Genomic DNA, 18,936 nt, shown 5'->3' on the forward strand with positions numbered 1-18,936 from the left:
TTCCTCAGACGTCCTTCTACAGATGTTAATTTAATTTTTCAGAATGGCTACTAGACTCAGCTTCATCGCCTTTATGTACCCGAGTCAGTACGAGTTGAAGTATTGAAATTAGTCCATGATTCCAAAGCCGCTGGACATTAAGGAGTATACAGGACTCAAGAATTGTTGGCACGATCCTTTTGGTGGCCAAATTATAAAGGCGATGTTAAAAAATATGTTTTATCATGTCTAACATGTGCCCGAAACAAGACTCCTCGCACCTCACCAGTAGGTTTGCTACAACCTCTTCCCATTCCATCTCGTCCCTGGAGCTCTATCTCTATAGATTTCATAGTTGATCTACCTCCTTCGAAAGGGATGACAACAATTCTTGTGGTAGTGGACCGTCTAACTAAAATGGCTCATTTTATCCCTGTTAAAGGAGTACCTACTGCTGAACAGACTGCAGAGCTTTTGATTCAGGAAATATTCCGGCTTCATGGCATCCCTGATGACATAGTCTCGGATCGAGGTGTTCAGTTCACTTCTAAGCTCTGGAAGAGTTTTTGCACTGCTCTGGGAATAAAACTGAATCTGTCCTCGGCTTTTCACCCGCAGTCTAATGGACAGACAGAAAGGACTAATCAGATACTTGAACAATATTTAAGATGTTTTATTACCTACCTTCAAGATGATTGGATGAATTTTCTACCGACTGCTGAATTTTCTTAAAATAACTCTAAACACGGTTCAATTTCCCAGACGCCTTTCGTTGCCAACTATGGACTTCATCCAACGTTCATTCCTATTATTCTGGTTTCCACATCAATTCCAACAGTGACTGATAGAATCACAAGTTTACAAGAGGTTCAAAAGAGGCTTATTGTAAATTTGAGAGAAGCCCAGGAACATTACAAGCAAGCTGCCAACAGACACCGTAGAGATGGACCCAATTTTCTTATTGGAGACAAAGTCTGGCTATCCACTAAGAACCTTAAACACAAGTTTACAAGAGGTTCAAAAGAGGCTTATTGTAAATTTGAGAGAAGCTCAGGAACATTACAAGCAAGCTGCCAACAGACACCGTAGAGATGGACCCAATTTTCTTATTGGAGACAAAGTCTGGCTATCCACTAAGAACCTTAAACAGCGGATACCCTCACCAAAATTGGGTCAAAAGTTTATTGGGCCATTTAAAATCCTATCCCAGATTGGTCAGGTTGCATTCCGCTTAGAACTCCCCACCTCTATGAAGATACATCCGGTATTCCATGTCTCTCTGCACAAGCCATTTCAAGACAACCCCTTCCCTGGCCGTATTTCGGCCCCACCACCACCAGTCATGGTGGAAGGCCAAGAGGAATTTGTTGTTGAAGAGATCCTGGACTCCAGAATCTGCAGAAATAGACTGCAGTACTTGGTGAAATGGGAGGGGATATGGTCCAGAAGAGAATTTGTGGGAGAAAATGTCCATGCCTCCAGATTAACCAGACTGTTTCCCCAGAGACATCCTAGCAAGCCAGCTCCTGAGACGTCCAGAGGACGTACTGGAAGGAGAGGAGTACTGTCAGGATTTGAACCCAGGGCTTTTGCCTCTGTGGACTGCTGCTCTACTGACTGAGCTATTCTGGCTGCTGGACAGTTCCTTGCCTGTATTCTGTGTTCTAGATCAGTTCCAGTGATCTCCTGATGCTCCAGCATGCCTTAGCTCCACCCCTTGACTTCCTATAAAAGCCTGGCCAGTTCCTGTCTCCAGTGCCTGATTATTGTGCTTTGTGCCTGTGATCCAGCTCCTGCTGCTGCTACTGTTCCTGATTACCAGCATCTACTACTCATGTACCGACCTCGGCTTGCCCTCCACTTCGCCTCTGCCTCTGCCTTTGGACCTCTCCGCCTCTCTGTGTACCGAACCCGGCTTGTTTGACCTTCCTAACCATCTCACTTCCTGTTAGCCAGCCTTCCTCCCTGCCACTGGGCTCCTATCCTGTCTCCAGACCGTGACAATATCACTGTAGACTTTGTTGAATACTGCTACCCCCTCCTCTTTCAATTCTATCTATTTGGCCGACCAACTGCTCTACACAGTGTGCTTCCCCTTCTGTGTCTCTCTCTCAAATGGCGATAGATCGCCGTGGAGGGCTGTATTTACAGAATTCAAAACTCGTGAGACCCGAGATCCGACGACGCAACAATGACGTTTTGCCTCATTTTCGTTTCCGAAAAGGCACGAAACTCGGTACTCGGATCCCCTAAGTTCGGGTGTGTTCAGTTCTCGAGGAACCGAGCCTGAGCATCTCTAGTTAGGACAGAAGATCCGTGAAGTGTATGCTGATTCATTGTAAAATGCTTAGGAACTGCTCATGTGACCTCTGATGACATCATTTTGTAAGACACACCCACCATTGCTAAAAGTTTATAAATTAGCCTGTAGCCCATTCATGACACTCTCTCTCTCCCCTAAAAATCATACTGGACCAGGTTGTATGCAATCTATATGCTGTGAACTTTACAGTAAACTTCTATTTGCTACAACCTCTGCAGTTGATATGGACACTATTAACTTGAATTCAACATCCATCTGCATTTAGTAAAGAGTAGTCAAAGTGCTAAAAAACAACAAGACCACAACCTACTGTACTAATCACTTCCACACTCTCCTCTAAACACAGCCACAATGCAGCTTATTAAACAGACACAATGTTAAATTATTTTCTGCAAATTATCTGTCACCATTTATCATAGTAAATGGATATGCCACATTATAATATGCAAAAATAATTGTGTATTTCGTCACTGCATTGTAGACAGCGGCTGTAGACCATGTTGCTCCACAGTGTATTATTCTGATAAGGGTTATTAAGCTTGTTTTATTGCAATTTGCAGACAAAGTGACTTCGTGAAACACAAACCAGACCTGACATTGAATGTCAGATCGTAGGGGGGGAGGCTGCAGCACCTTTGGAAAGCATATAAATTACGACGATTAACAGGAAACTTTGCAGCACCTCCAATAACACGGATCAAACGACTCGATTTAGTACATCTCACTACAACAAGCCCTAAAACATGACATTTAACTGTGTGTCAAAGCATTTTCTTCACACGAGTTCAATCATACGGGCAGAACAAAGAAACGCACAAGAGGCCATTTTGAGATAGGAACCACATTGCATAACATCTGATTAATCACAAAAGAATGATTGACATAATTTATAAACACAGACATTACATCTGAGATGACAACAGGAAAGAGTTTTGCCAAATTGGTATCATGAATGTTGATCATTTTTGCTTTGTATCAAAACTAATTTGATTGCAGGCACTTTCTTATTCTCTTATTCTTGTTTTGTCATTTGTCTCAGAAAGCATTTGTATTTATTCCCTGTATTGTAGTTTATTAGTTTTATTTTATCTGACCTTCTTGTTTCCAAATATTTACATATTCTGATTAAATTGCCTTGTGTGGCTAGTTTTAAAATAGCAATTCATACCAGGGCAACTGTTGACACCCATCAATATCAGTATTCCAGGGGGTAAATGTATCAAGCTGAGAGTTTTACAGCCGGTTTGAAAAGTGGAGATGTTGTCTATAGCACCCAATCAGATTCTAGCTGTCATTTATTTAGTACATTCTACAGAATGACATCTAGAATCTGATTGGTTGCTATAGGCAACATCTCCACTTTTCAAACCCACCGGAAAACTGTCAGCTTGATACATTTACCCCTAGGACGTCATAGATGTATTACATTTTGCACAACAACCGTATGACCAGGTTTGTGCAGCTTCAATCATTCAGTAATTAGGACAAACAAACCTACTCACTGTATCATGTGTAGCCAGTTTTAGGGTACTATTTATCAAACCCTCCCAGCCCTTAAATCCTATGAAAACCGTCATTTTTGCGGGATTACAGATATTTTTTGTAACAGATTTATTAAACATGGATCGCGGCAGGTATCAGAGATAGCTGTAACTTTCCTACCATTCACAGCAGCAGTCCCTATAGCTGTCTATGAGGACTACAAAATAGCCTTATGTACCAAGCTCCGAAAAGCTTGGTAAATAAGGACGGCGTTAGCAGAGGTGATGTGTGTTAGCAGGCCCGCTGGAGAGGACAGAACATCTCCTATCATGCAAGATGCTCCTCTTCTACAACTGAAACATGGGTCTGGTATCTGATGCTGCATCTGATTAAATTAAGATGCAGCAATAGGCAGGGGCGCCGAGAGTGTGGGGCGGGTACAAATTACCCGGGCCCTGACCTGCCTGGGGGGCCCCACTGGAGATCGGTAGTTACAAAATAAATAAAAAGTACTTTTTTTTTTTTAATTTGCTCACAGGTGTCGCGAGCGCACCCGCAAGTGCAGGGGGATCGGGAGTGGCTAAGGTACCTTCAGATGCCACTGTGACAAATCAACAGGTCATGTGACTGCAGCGGTCACATAGTACTCAGTGCGGGCAGGCTGCTGGATATCTTCCTGTCCTGTGTGCTGTGCAGTGGAGAATAAGGTAAGAAGAAGGTGTGCAGCAGGAGAGGAGAAATGTGTGACTAAAGGTGCTGGGCAGATTGGAGGCATGTGTTTTTAAAGCTGGTGGGCAGAGAGGGGCATGTGTGAGTAAAGCATGTGGGCAGAGAGGGCGCATGTGTGACTATAGCTGCTGGGCAGAGAGGGGGAATGTGTGACTATAGCTGCTGGGCAGAGAGGGGGAATGTGTGACTATAGCTGCTGGGCAGAGAGGGGGAATGTGTGACTATAGCTGCTGGGCAGAGAGGGGGAATGTGTGACTATAGCTGCTGGGCAGAGAGGGGGAATGTGTGACTATAGCTGCTGGGCAGAGAGGGGGAATGTGTGACTATAGCTGCTGGGCAAAGAGGGGGAATGTGTGACTAGAGCTGCTAGGCGGAGAGGGGGCATGTGTGACTAGAGCTGGCGGGAATGTGTGATTAAAACAAGTGGGCAGAGGGGGCATGTGTGAGTAAAGCTGCTGGGCAGAGGGGGCATGTGTGAGTAATGCATTTTTCTGCAGGAGGGAGGCCTAGTTCTTTTCACCTGCTAGACAAGCCCCCAATGATGCACAGCCACACCCCCAATGATATGGCCACACTCCATTTGGAGGTGCGCCGCCGCCCAGTGGCAGCACATGAGTTTACATGTTAATCATTTAATCATCTATAGGGGGCCCCATGAAGTTGCTGTACCGGGGTCTAAAATTTCTATTGGCAGTCCTGGCAATAGGGATCCTCATGCTCACCAATTGCTCCACTTTGAACTGCAGTCCCAGCTGGGGCTACAGTCCCAGTCGCTCTGTCTGGTGGTGACCTTCCTATAGCCAGATCAGCGGCACCACACCGCCCCGCTGTCTCTCCCTGTCCTGTTTTCTCAGGCACCCATACAGTGCGTATTATGCTGTGGACACAAGACCTCTGCTACATAATAGTGAGAGAAGTCGGCACCTGGACAGGCACTTTTTGTAGATGTCAGCTAGGCAAATATGACAAATAGCGGCAAAAGCTACATAAATAGCACCAAAAGTTACATAAATAAATAACACCCAAAATAGTCAATAATTGATAAATAGACCCTTCAGACCCACATTTCCCCACTTTAGCATTATGTTAGCTAATATCTCCAGCACACAGGTTAGAAGACATTAAATACCTGCTTATTCTCCCACCAGAAGGCAGAAGAAAAATACAAAAAGTAATAATTTGCAAAAATCTTATCACCAATTGGGGTGAGGGGGTGAGTGATTTTTTTTAATGTGTGTGGAATTCAAATTCTGCATCTCTTACATGCAAAATAGCTCTTGAATTAAATAAGGTGATTCCACTTGTGAGTCACAGTGTAAATAATAAATCCACTGTTACATAACAAAAGTTTTACTCATAACAAATCAGCTATTATTCCAACGACTTAGTGAGCAAACTGGAGATATTTTACAGGTTTAATCAGTCCTACATAAGACACTTTTTTAAATACAAATAATTTATTGATGTTATGACAGTCACCAAGCAGGGAAGCTCACTGCCGGTAAATATATTAATGATGAAAGTGACAATATTTGAGGTATTTACTATTTAGTTACTTATAGTAGTGGATGCTTCACATATAGAAATATTTATATAAGAGATATGAAGAGCACATGACATTTTCGTTACTGCCTTAAGCAGTAGAATGACCAGGACGACCCTTGCCACCGAAACATGCAAAGTTCAGATGAATCATACTGCTCATACAAAACAAAAATATATTTATATTCTTTACTGGCCAGTTCAGAGACAAAAAATAAGTGTTACTCACATACAGGTTATGCTCTCCTGTTAGATGTAGTTTTGTCTCTCATCTTGTCAGCTGCCTATTTCAAATTATTGTTGAGAATTATCTATTTCTTGACTTATTTGTCCCTGGTGATCTCATAAAGGACATCTTACCTTTTCCCGTAAAAGAACAATTTGGAGGGAACTTTATGATGTATGTTTTTTGGACAGATGCACACAAATACACCTCTTTGTGAACAGTGCTGAACGCATTATCTGTAGCTGAGAAAACTTATGAGCAAGCACAGCGGATAGCATTTAAGAAAAACAATACCACTGAAAAGCGTCATTTGGCACAAAAACGTTGTACGTTCAGTGCATAGCTACCTTCTCCAAGAGACGCATTGCCCCTCTTTAAATCACAGGCAGGGCAAACGCCTGTAAACGTTAAATGGAAGTGAAGATGAAAAATATGGGCCTGATTCAATAAGGAAAGTAAAGCAAAAAAATTTGTAACTTTGCACCTTGGCAAAACCATGTTGCATTGGAGGGGAAGCTAAATTTAAAATGTGGGGACAGATTTATAGTTCGGGTAGGGCATGTTCTAGATCAGCTTTCAGTGTAAAAATAAAGCTATCAAGTATTTGTGTGTTACACTAAAAAACTGCCAGTATTTAACTTATGTGCAAAATAATAAACTAATTTGCACCCCTTGTATTGTAACATGGTTTTGTCCAGGAGAAAACGTACTCATTTTTTTGCCTTTCTTTCCTTAACGAATACATATAGTATTGTTATATATTAGGTACACTGTTAAGGTTCCCTTATTTCTGCACACATTTGGGTGCAGTTTTAGATAAGCTTTCAGAGATGCAGCACAATTGGTGTTGGGTGAATATTTAGCTACATGTATACAAAATCTGTTGCAATGTTAGTGTGGCTCATCAGTGTTGAATAAGAATGAGTACGTTCATATCTCCCCTAATGTGAGTAGTTTGACCGGTAGGTGGGCTATCCAATCTGGCATTTACCATCATGTGCCAAATGAGTAGGTGGGACGTGGTTATTTACATATGGAGATACAGATTGAGTCTGTGGTATTATTACACATCCAATTAAACTTAGCAGGAGAAAATATGTTTTAAAGTTTAGGGTAGGAAAAGTTTGAAAAATATTGCACAAAATCCAGAACTGTTAGTCTTGGGATAGAGTATACCAACGTTTGATGAGCTGTCTATATTGCAGCATCTGCTTTTGGGGAATGTCACATACTTGTTGTTCCCGAAAGGAATCTCATGCCATAATTTGTTTAACATGAGGAAGTAGATATTTTTGTGTGTTGAAAGCTGTGAGGATACCGCAGCATTATGTATTGGTTGAGGACACCCGGTACAGCTATGGGTTCGGTATCACTTATGCAAACAGCTGGAAGGTACAGCTATACTTTATTGTCAATTCACAAACACACATTATAAAACACTACTATTAATAATAAATGCCAGGAGGTTCACTGCACAAAGTGTCTACTAAACATCCCTACCCAACAGGCATATATTCCTGAGTCACTTGGAGCAATGTCCGGCTGCCAAGTCTCCATGTTCTGCCCCTCTACCACTGGGGTAGGGACCAAGTCCACTGTCTTCCCGCTTTTATAGGGTTCACAGAGTGGCCAAGACCACATAGGCTTCTAAGATCCTATCCCCGTAACCCTTAATCAGTGCCGTACAGATGAAGAGCTCACGCCGGCAAGATTAGGACCCTTTTAACCCTAGTCCTGTTCCCACTGTGATGTGGCTTTAGCGGGGTAGGCCTTAGATAACAATTGGAAAACAGATACACCAACTAATTTGACTGGCGCTCAAGAATTTAAAAGCTATATTTATAGATAAAGTTCTGCAGGGACAAATGCTGCTCCTAAAATGAGGAAACTGGTACCTTACATATTTTCACAACAAACAAAACTAAGAAGTGCAGAAGAATCCCATTGAACTGATCCGCCAGAGACAAATATATCTCTTGAGATTAGCCACACTGTCAGTACAACATACCACACACATAAATAAATAATAATACCATTATTAAAATAATCCACCAGATTTAGGGGTATTTTCTGTATTTAGTGATTTTTCCTATTTATCAAAGCCCTCTGGTTAGTAAAGGCTCTCCGGGGTCCTCCAGCGATCATGGGAAGCGACTGTACAAGTGATGTCGCTGTCCTCCAATTGCTGGTGCCATCTCAGGATGGCATTAGCCGAGGGTTATTGTAAAATAAAACATTTTGTCAATAAAGTTTTTTAAAAAAAAATCTTCTATTTTATTTAATGGAATCTAGAACTGGAAGCCCAGTTCCAGTGCGCATGCACAGGAAGACCATGCACTGACCTGGCGAGCAATAAGACTCCTCTTACCGAAGCCGGTCAGTGTTGCAGGGGAGTTGAGCATCGTTCAGCTGCCCCAGTGACATTTTTTTCTGCGATAAGCAGCAATAGAAAATCTTTATAACGGAGGGCTCTTGCTAAATAGATCCCTTAATGGCTAACAACAAAAAAACTTAAACCTAAAAACAATGTAAGTGAATAGACCAGGGCAGTATGCTGCAGGGAAACTTTGAGACGCACTTCTAATGTTAAGTTAAAACGAGGACAAATTGCAAGGTTAACGCTTTTAACAGCCATTGTTTATCATAACCTGCGCGTACGTGTCCCACAACTGTACAATGTACCCTTTATTTTTGTTACAGAAGTGCTTATTTTTTTTAGCAACTTAATTACAGTTTTTCCTTTGCATCTCCGTTGCTATCAATCTCTCCACAACGCCACTGTCATTCCATGTAAAGAGGCAGGAGACAGAAGAAGTCGGCATTTCAGCAATTTAACATAGTAATCACCCACTTATGTAATTGCTTGTAAACTGTAAAGTGTTGCAGTCTCATGGGACAAAAACACAATATAACTGTTTTTATTTTTTTTTATTATTATTAGTAGTAGTAGTTTAAATCCAAGGGGTAAATTTATCAAGCTGCGGGTTTGAAAAAGTGGAGATGTTGCCTACAGCAACCAATCAGATTCAAGCTGTCATTTTGTAGAATGTACTAAATAAATGATAACTAGAATCTGATTGGTTGCTATAGGCAACATCTCCACTTTCTCAAACCCGCAGCTTGTTAAATTTACCCCCAAACGTGCATATCTTCTCTTTAAATAAAAGCCCCAACTTTCCCTGTAACCTGAAGCCATGTGTCAGATCACATATAATGCTGCTCATTTAATTCAATACCTGCTGTCTGTAGCTCTGCAACAGATCTCTATGGAGGCACTTACATAGAGCTCAGCTGTGAACTATGGACGTGCTTAGGCAGACAGCTTTGAGAGATGCAGACAAAATTTTTTTTTTTGAGAAGCGATTTTTGAAAAGTGGATAACCTCAGTAAAAATAGGTGGGGGTGTAAGCTGTGTATAGAGAAAATAATAGTTTTCCAGCCAGGTGTTAAATGTATTTTTAGGAGAAATTAGGTCATTTAAACTAGAATACAAAGTGTTACATAGAGGTACTAAGTGGATGTAGAGATTCTGTGGGTCCACCAATATCTCTTAACATTTCCACCTAATATGTGAATACACCAGGTGCAGGTAAATGAACCTTCCTACATCATCTTAAGTCATCTACTTCTACCAAAAATAAAATTTTTAGTATTTAGTTGAATTAGCCTTTAAATAAAGGATAAGTAATATAGAGAACATAAAATATGAATTACTATGAAAAAGTAAGATTTAAATATTGGCACAATCACCTTATTTCAGCCTTATTTCAACTGTACCCAGTTTTGACATACTGGTACTTTCACATTACCCGGAAAGACAAAGTTTATGACACAATAAAGTGCTTCGGCCCAATTAATAATATACTTTACGAAGCCCAGAATATCTCAGGATTTATGGTACTTTCTTCTTTGCAAAGGTGTAGCTGAAAAATATGCATTTTATAGATATACCGTTGCTTACTATATCAGTACAGAGCTGGAGGCTGAAGGTTGATACTGATGCTGATCCTACCATACAATTGATGTTTAACATATGTTTCAAGTGTTCACAGCATAATACGCGTCATTGAGCTGGTTGTTGCACTGGTGACGTAGCTGAAACCAATGCCAAGACTTATGTAACCACTGCACTGTAGACAATAGCCATTGTCATATTCAGCAGGTTGTTCTCTTATGCCATGAAACAATGTTATTTTGCTGCCCATTTCAAAAATTATTTGTTTTAATAACATTTGGGCGAGGCAAAGGCACACAGATGTGCCTTTGTTGTTTTTGCACATTAATGACACTTCTTTGGGTACAATTATCTTGCATGAATTGCGATGTAAATTGACAGGTGAGCAATCTATGGCCCTCACTTGCTGAGCAGGGGCCTGGCTGTCAGAATAAAGGTTAAGCCCGTTTGGCATCCCATTCGTTCCGATCTGTACACACGTTATGTATTATTATGTGTTCTTGAATGTCGTCATGTAGGCTTGTTAGCCACTTCCATACTCTATAGATATTCCCCTAAAAACAAATCTACAGTCACCTGGCCAAAATTGGCTCCCAAGCCAACAAACATGGCACAGACTAACTATGCCAACCGCTAGCACTTTGCTTTACAGGGATTCATACAATAGCAGTCGGCCACATTTGACAAGAAGTACCAGTTTGGAGCAAAATTATGTCCAAAAAGACATTAGGGTTAATCTGGGAGGTAATCCATGATGCCATGAAATCGGAGTGATTATACTCCTTTGCATGGATAAGTGGGGGACCCTATTGTTCAACATCAGATTTCCCGGAGCCGAACTCAACAGGCCGGATGCCGACTACAAGAGGTTCGATGGCTGGCTAGTGCCAGCCCTTATGATAAGTAGTTGCCAATCATCTAGGGCTTCCTATCTAGCACACTCATAGCACCTAAACCACCCCCATTAGGGGCAAATGCAGGATTTGTAGAGAGGGGTTTCCACGCCATGCCGCCAGTGGGCATGACCAGCATGCATGGGGGCATGGCTATAATTTAGACAGTGCTTGGCTGCTCTCCAACTCTTCCTATCCCCATAATATACATGGGCAATGCTGCATGCACTACTGTAGGTGCGCGCAGCTCTCCCTTTTCAAGCAGAGCTGGGTGAAGCGGGAGCAGGGTCCAGCCATCTTAATTATACAGTTCCCCAGACTTGGAGGGGGGTTTCCAGGCACTAGGAACCCCATACCCCCTCAGTTTGTCTATGCCCATTGGAATCTGACTAACAATAAAAATAGGCCCATCTTCTTAACTCGGAGCCTACCGACTGGACTGGTTAGGACCTGCATCAAAGACATCTGTATGTGGCTTCAAGGCTCTATAGGCTGATTATTCTTCCTTGAGTGGCTGGAAAATGCAGGGTGACACTGACTTGCCGGCACAGGAGGCTGGCTCAGCTGGAGCAGTGCCAGGGGAATATAACTCTCTTTGTGATAGAGTTATGTAACATTATGGTGTGGTGCGTCTCAGTTTAAAGTGCTATAGCCGTTGTTTTGCATTACAATAAAACTGTTTATTCTATTATCAATAAACTTGGGTTACCGGGGGGTAACTGTATCAAACTGAGAGTTTTTCGGCAGGTTTGAAAAGTGGATATATTGCCTGTAGCAGCCAATCATATTCTAGCTATCATTTTGCAGAATGTACTAAATAAATGATAGCTAGAATCTGATTGGTTTTTCAAACCCGCCGGAAAACTCTCAGCTTGATACATTTACCCCCGGGTCTCCTTGGGTGGTGCTGAGGTTGTCATCGGTTTATTCTGGGGCACTTCTCATTAGTCAGCACGGTAAAAGATCTATCCATACACCTGTTCTCTTGACACTGAGCCAGCTTACATCCTAGTATGGTACAAACATCCACCTGTTATTCAAATAAGCACCTGTTTACCATCAGCTCTGCAATACTGTAATGATAAGAGGTAACTCTTGCAGGAAAATGAAACAACCATTGAAAATATGGATAAATTAATGGTTCTGGGGAGAAGCAATGGAGCCGTAGCAGCCAAAATTAACTTATTTATTCCACCATTTTAAAAATATTACATGCATTATAATGATCGCTTGACCACTCTGTGGCAATTGTGTTTTTGTATTTGTAGCATACAGTTATTTAAAGAGGATTTGTACCAAGCAATTTCAGAACATATGAATGAATGCAAATCTGAAGGTATATATTGCAGAATTATTACTTCAGCGCATTCTCACCACCTCAATTACAGCGTTACAATTACATAATTACAGATATATTTAATTAACAAAAGTGCATTAAAATGTATTAACACCATTGTATTTCATGCTCTCTATAACCCAACTCTGGCTATAATACTTGTTTCGACCTGTATTCTTTTCCAAAATGTATACCTAAAATTCCATATATAAAGCAGAATTACTCTTTGCTCCCTCTGTTTAGACAACACATTCAGTGATCTGGTGAAATAATTGACTTTATTTTATTTTATTTATTTAAGAAGGAGTGGCTGTATTTCACTCAACTAGAGAGAAACATCAAAAGGACCTACTGACTGAAATTGGCTCTTACACACAGATGTACCCCTACTGTCTACATTTAAGTATTCTACCGCTGAATGGAATAAACATTAAGCTTAAAATAAGGATCACTGATCCCTATACAGAGCAGCTAAACAAGGAACAAGAAACATATAAAGAACAGTGTAAGGAACATTTTAGTTTCCACCCTAGCGACTATGGTCCAGGATTTGATTTACTAACGACAGATCAAGAACACTTGTTGTAAGAAACCATAGAACCTATGTATTAGATAACATTACACAAGAAAAATAGCCACCACTTCATATTTAATGATTAAAACATGTCTTACATGTTTTGTGGCGCATTGGCTTAGCCAGGAATAACTTTTTTATTTCATGTCTAAAGACATTTTCTATTGTGTTTTCAAAAGACATTTAAAAAAACAAAACAAATACAAACACTTTCTCTAAACTATTACTTTATGTTCACATAATTTGCACAGTCCCATAAAACTACCATGAAATGTAATCACCTTAATTCTCCCGAGTATGGGGACACCATATAAATGTACTTTTTCAAGCATTGAGGTAGCTTTAGCGCCAAGATAAATGGTAGAATTTCTCTCATTTTTGTTTGATTCGATTTTTTTTAATTCCCTGGGAGACCTTGAGGTGTCCCCTATTTGTAGCACTTATATATTCAATGCATATTGGATCTAATCGTAACTATTACAACAATTACTATTCGATTTATATTGTATGGATCAATTAGTAATGCTTTGCCTCGGAGGCCTGATTCAGGTTTTCCATTCATTTAACAGGCTATTTCTACCCTGCAAGGAAGTCCCTGTGGGATTTCCTGTTAAAAATAAGGAAGTACATAACATTTAACACATAGAGTTCACTGTGTTCCATGACCGAGGGACCAGGAATTACTCTGTCTCATTACATTTGTAAGTAGAACTTGAATAAATTATAAATGGTACTGCAGTGAGAGGCCTACATCTGCTCACTATATCTATATATATATATATATATATATATATATATATATATATATATATATATATCTGTTAATGTAGGTATAATATACTCCTACAATTCCGTAAATAAAATCTGTATAAACAGTGATTTCTGATTTTATCACTTCATTAGGAAATCTTGTGTATTATACAGAATAATAATTCACCTCTTACTGTCAATTATTACTGATGTTAGACATAATGGGGTAAATGTATCAAGCTGAGAGTTTTCCGGCGGGTTTGAAAAGTGGGAGTGTTGCCTATAACAACCAATCAGATTCTAGCTATCATTTTGTAGAATGTACTAAATAAATGATAGCTAGAATCTGATTGGTTTTTCAAACCCGCCGGAAAACTCTCAGCTTGATACATTTACCCCCATATCTGATTTCTATGCACTTGGTCTGCAGCTTATGTTTTCATACCTCCCAACATTTAGGTATCCCGCTTCGGGACAGGTGGCGTGTCCACGTCATAATGGGGGCAGGGCTACATCACCCGGGGGCGTGGCTAGCGCTTTTGAAGTGTTAGGCTGTCCTGTACTCTCCTACCCTCCTCTCCAAACACCTCCGTTGCCCTGCGCCCTAGTGCCCACGGCTCCCCTCCACCGCTCCTCTGCCATGCAGGGCAGGAGTGAATGAGACATACCTCCAAAATATCCCACCCGTGGGAGAAAGCCACCCTAATCAGAATGGCTGGACACAGCACTCAAATCAGGACTGTCCCGCCATCGGGACGGTTGGGAGGTATGTGTGTTTATATGGTCACAACTCCTCTGTGACTTCTAATATCCCTGTATTTTACAGTAGAAAATATATTATCCCATATATAAACTACATCTTTATAAAGCATGGCAGTTTATTTTAAAATTTGATTGTAATGCTGCTAGGAATGTATGATACGGGGCATTCATGGTAATAATTTGCAAATAAAATCAATAATTTTGATTTCCGGAGTCCTCTGGAACTTTGTGCGAAAAGGGGTCAGTCTTAGTAAACGAAAAAGTCAAAGCTTATAGGTGGGGCCAGGGAGGAAAATTTAGGAAAAGTAAGTAGTGCTTCCAACAAAAAACAGCTGATTCTAATCAGATACTTGTCTTATGTCATCATCACCAATTATTTATATAGCGCCACTAATTCCGCAGCGCTGTACAGAGAACTCACTCACATCAGTCCCTGCCCCATTGGGGCTTACAGTCTAAATTCCCTAACACACTCACACACACACACACACTAGGGTCAATTTTGATAGGAGCCAATTAACCTACCAGTATGTTTTTGGAGTGTGGGAGGAAACCCACGCAAATACGGGGAGAACATATTATTTTTTTTTTTAAGGTAGGGTATTTTTGCTATTCCTTTTTTGCCGTACTACAATATCTGTGTGCCATTTTTTTCTCCATTTAAAATATATGTTGATATATTATTGGCTCAAACGCAAAAGGAGTCTCAAGTTTTTTCTGCAAGTTAATTTGTTGCTCACAAATCACGGCTATTTGTACAAATACAGACTTGTATCAAATAACCTCACTCATCACTCACGAGTTATGACATGCTCCGTTGATACATTGCTGTCACATATGAGGATGACCTACAGATGCTGCTAGCAGAAGCTACTGATAGCAAATGCTGCACATTTTAAAAAAAGCAATAAATAAGCAACCTGTTGCCTGAGCCACTCAAGCACCAAACCCTTCCAAGTGTAGAGCAGTGACTGCACAGAAATTAAATTAATCAAAGCTGGGCCAAGATACGAATTTGCCATTTCACAGTCTACCTAGACGCTGATCCCAATACTTGCATCTACACCTACTGTAACTGATCTGTAGGCATTTATCACTCACTACCTGAGTTATCTGCAGTGGTTCAAACAGAAACTGGCAAGGAAGATCCATTAAAATATCATTTGCAGGAACAAAACCTCAAGATGTCCAGGTGTAAGGAGCCGGAATGAATCCACAATTAGTGCCACTCCTATTTTAAGTATAAGGGGTTGACGGGTGCGTGTGTTGGAAGTTGGGGCAGTGCAATGTTCTGCAGAGCTGGAAAGTATATGTCTGCCAATTCATAAAATATAGGAAACTTGTCACTCTTTGTTAAGTACTTATGAGAAAAAAAAGAAAAAAACTTATGCTGATGGTTGGTTGTATCTTTTGTGCAACTGAATTCCAGAACATACAACATTTAGCCAGTGTGGTTTTATAAAAATATCCTAAATTCTCTGGTTTCTGTTATATCGCACCTTGTTTTTAAAGCGGATCTCAACATAAACATATATTTGATTTATTGTAATACAAGGTGAACTCATCGTTCACCTTGTATGTATAAACAACTATACCTAAAAAACCCTTTGTTCCTTTTTCTGCAAACGTCAATCTTGCATACCACATCTCTGACTTGGATGTCAATAAATTGCCCTGAGTGATTGACATATTGTAGACTATTGTGTCTAATTTTGCTACTTATATCTCATAATTATAAAAAATGAGGAAAATTGCAAACGCAGGACAGCACCTCCCACTGGGGGACAGATCATTATGGCAACCAACAGTCAGTAAAGAACAAGATTGAAAAACCGGATGTCAGTATATATTACCTGTGATTCCTTATAAAGGCACGCATAGATGCCTCCTACATTAAATTTTATTAGATTTTTTTTTTTTTATGTATTGATGTCAATTGTTCTGTTATGATACAGATTACATTTTGAATGTGTTATCAGCTGCTGCCTTTTACTACATTCAACAGGTAGTGGTTTTCACACCTAAATGCTATTTGTAATTGTCATTCTGACACATGGAGCATGTGACACTGACTACCTTGTTGTGACATGCTAGGTGTGTGACAACACTGTAACAAAGAGGTTTGTCTGCTCTATAAAGCACAAAGTTTGTGTTGTGTTGCAGGAACACTTGGATAATTCTGTGCTCCTTATACACATGATCTGGTTGTCGTATTTCCGTGGCAGATGGTGTTGTAAGAATTATTGATACATTGCCGTCTTAGAGCATATGTTGTTTGGAAATGTTGTTTTGTGTTTTTTTTGTAATACAGGTTTAGTTGTGACTGTAGCGTTGTTTGATACAAGCTATTATGGTGACATATGATAAAGGCATAGTGACAGAGCATGGTACATAAGCTATTGTAAATAAATACAGTTATGAAATGATAAGTGGATGGTTAAACGTTGCACATTTTGCCTTATCGTGGCACAATTTAATAGACCTGGACACACAGAGACTTATAGGTTTGTGGTGAGGTGTTGTTTTTTTTTTTTTAAAGGTCCAGATCTGTGCTTGTTGTGACTCATATATAATGTTATATGACTGTGGCTCCTTTCACTGTGTGACTAAGTTACATTGTTTGAATACATAGGAATAAATATACCATGTGAGTAAAAAGGCTGCATGTCTGTGACATTAGTGTGTATGACTACGGCACATGTTGTGCAGTGTACTATATTTATGAGCACCGTGATCCTGTTATAAGTAAAGAGAATTACGTTGCTGATCATGCTAAGCAGTTGTATGACAGAGGCACAACCTGTGAATTGAGCTGTGTGGGTACATGTTGATGCTAGCGTTGGTGCCATGCACAGTTTGTGTCATGTTGCTGAGGCAGACAGATAGGGGTTTGTAATGTGGTACACTGCAAAGGATTTACTGGAAGTTATTGTGTCTTAAAATGTTTACAAGACATTGTGATGAGAAGATATATGACTCTCCACCTCCCCCACCTGCTTATACACTTTTAACATGTAATATACCCACCCACCAAGCAACAAGCAATATACATACACATGTACATTATATATATATGCACAATAAAACATATTGGTAAAAATACAAAATTGATTAAAAAAAACAAAACATATAAAAAACAGCCCTGTAGGGATTAATGCATAGACATGTGCTCCTATAACTGAGCACAGACACCTTCTCTGTACACATTCACGCAGAGCTCCCTCCCTGTGCCTGCACACACAGTCCTACCTTCTCAGCCTCTTATCTCCTGTCTTGGGAAGAGGGGAGGGGGGGTCCTACAGTTGGGGGCTAGCAGACAGGTTGTCTCATTCACCCTCAGCTGGCATGTTCCAGTCCCCATTCCATGCTGTGTTGCAGAATGTCAGAATGAGCATCCAAGCTCTGTCTGGCCAGAGGAACTGGGAATGTGCGTGAGACAGAAGAAGCCGGGCTCCAGTCCCCTCACTCCTGCTCTCCCCTGCTGGAGACTCGGGGAATGCACACAAGGAAAGGAGCAAGATGTGAGACTTGCTTACTGCTCACTGAGATGGGCTGGAGGAGGCCACTGAATGCTGTAGGGGGGATCCGATTCCCTGGAAATCCTTTCATTGACACAAACTCAGGGAATAAGCTGTGAAGCCCCCCCCTCACCTTTTAACTCTTTAATTTGTCACCGTGCTCTCTTAAATATATTAATTATCTAGTGACCATGGAGATCAGCAACACATTTGACAGTAGTGTTATGTTGGCCCCTCTGGAAGTGACTTGGTTAAGTATTGCTTTTTGATCACATTAGGTGGGGGCGATTACCTTTTCCTCTGGCTTATTCTCCACCCAATGCCACTTATTTTTGATGCAAAATTGGGTGTTTTTTTTTTCTCCAGTGCCTCTTGATGATTCATATGTGAAACTGGTGTGTTATAAAAAAAAATAAAGCATGACTTATTTTAACAAGTCACAAAGGGAGAGAGATTAGTGAGAGCCCACTCTCTCATCAATAAGACCACTGTGCTTTTTATTGTCACTCATCACCAATGAGGTGCCCTCCTGATCGTGAGTTCTTCTTTGTACAAGTGAAATGAGGTCTTAGCGTATAAAGAAAACACAACGAACAAATAGCATAGCCTCCACAAAGCCATGAAACATATTATCAGAAGGGAGGAAGCGGGAACAGAGCAATGTGCGGTTTGCCAAGGACAGAGTGACATCCCACACTCTTCACTGCCCTTAGGAAGCAAGTGCAACTTTGTGCTGCAAGACTGCTGCCTTGTGTAACCCCTGCGTAGCCGTGGACATCTATGACAAGTGAGTCTTCAGCAGCCTTTTCTCTAGGTCTGTTAAGGTGGCAATGTCTCACTGTGGTTTGGCTGGTAATAGATTATAGA

The 18,936-nt window shown here is 40.6% G+C and overlaps 1 protein-coding gene across 2 annotated transcripts in view; it reads right to left on the bottom strand.

The window, feature by feature from the left end:
• CDH22 (cadherin 22) overlaps window positions 1–18,155 on the bottom strand; it is a 149,392-nt gene extending 131,237 nt beyond the window's left edge. The window contains exon 1 of one of the 2 annotated variants that reach the window (XM_075177727.1): window positions 17,801–18,144. The gene's annotated coding sequence lies outside the window, so the exon portion shown is untranslated. Of the gene's footprint in view, window positions 1–17,800 lie in introns of both variants that reach the window. The other variant, XM_075177728.1, reaches the window with a different exon arrangement.
• Window positions 18,156–18,936: the final 781 nt, after the last annotated feature.

This window comes from Mixophyes fleayi, chromosome 6 (assembly GCF_038048845.1).
Source record: "Mixophyes fleayi isolate aMixFle1 chromosome 6, aMixFle1.hap1, whole genome shotgun sequence".
NCBI classification, from domain to species: domain Eukaryota; kingdom Metazoa; phylum Chordata; class Amphibia; order Anura; family Limnodynastidae; genus Mixophyes; species Mixophyes fleayi.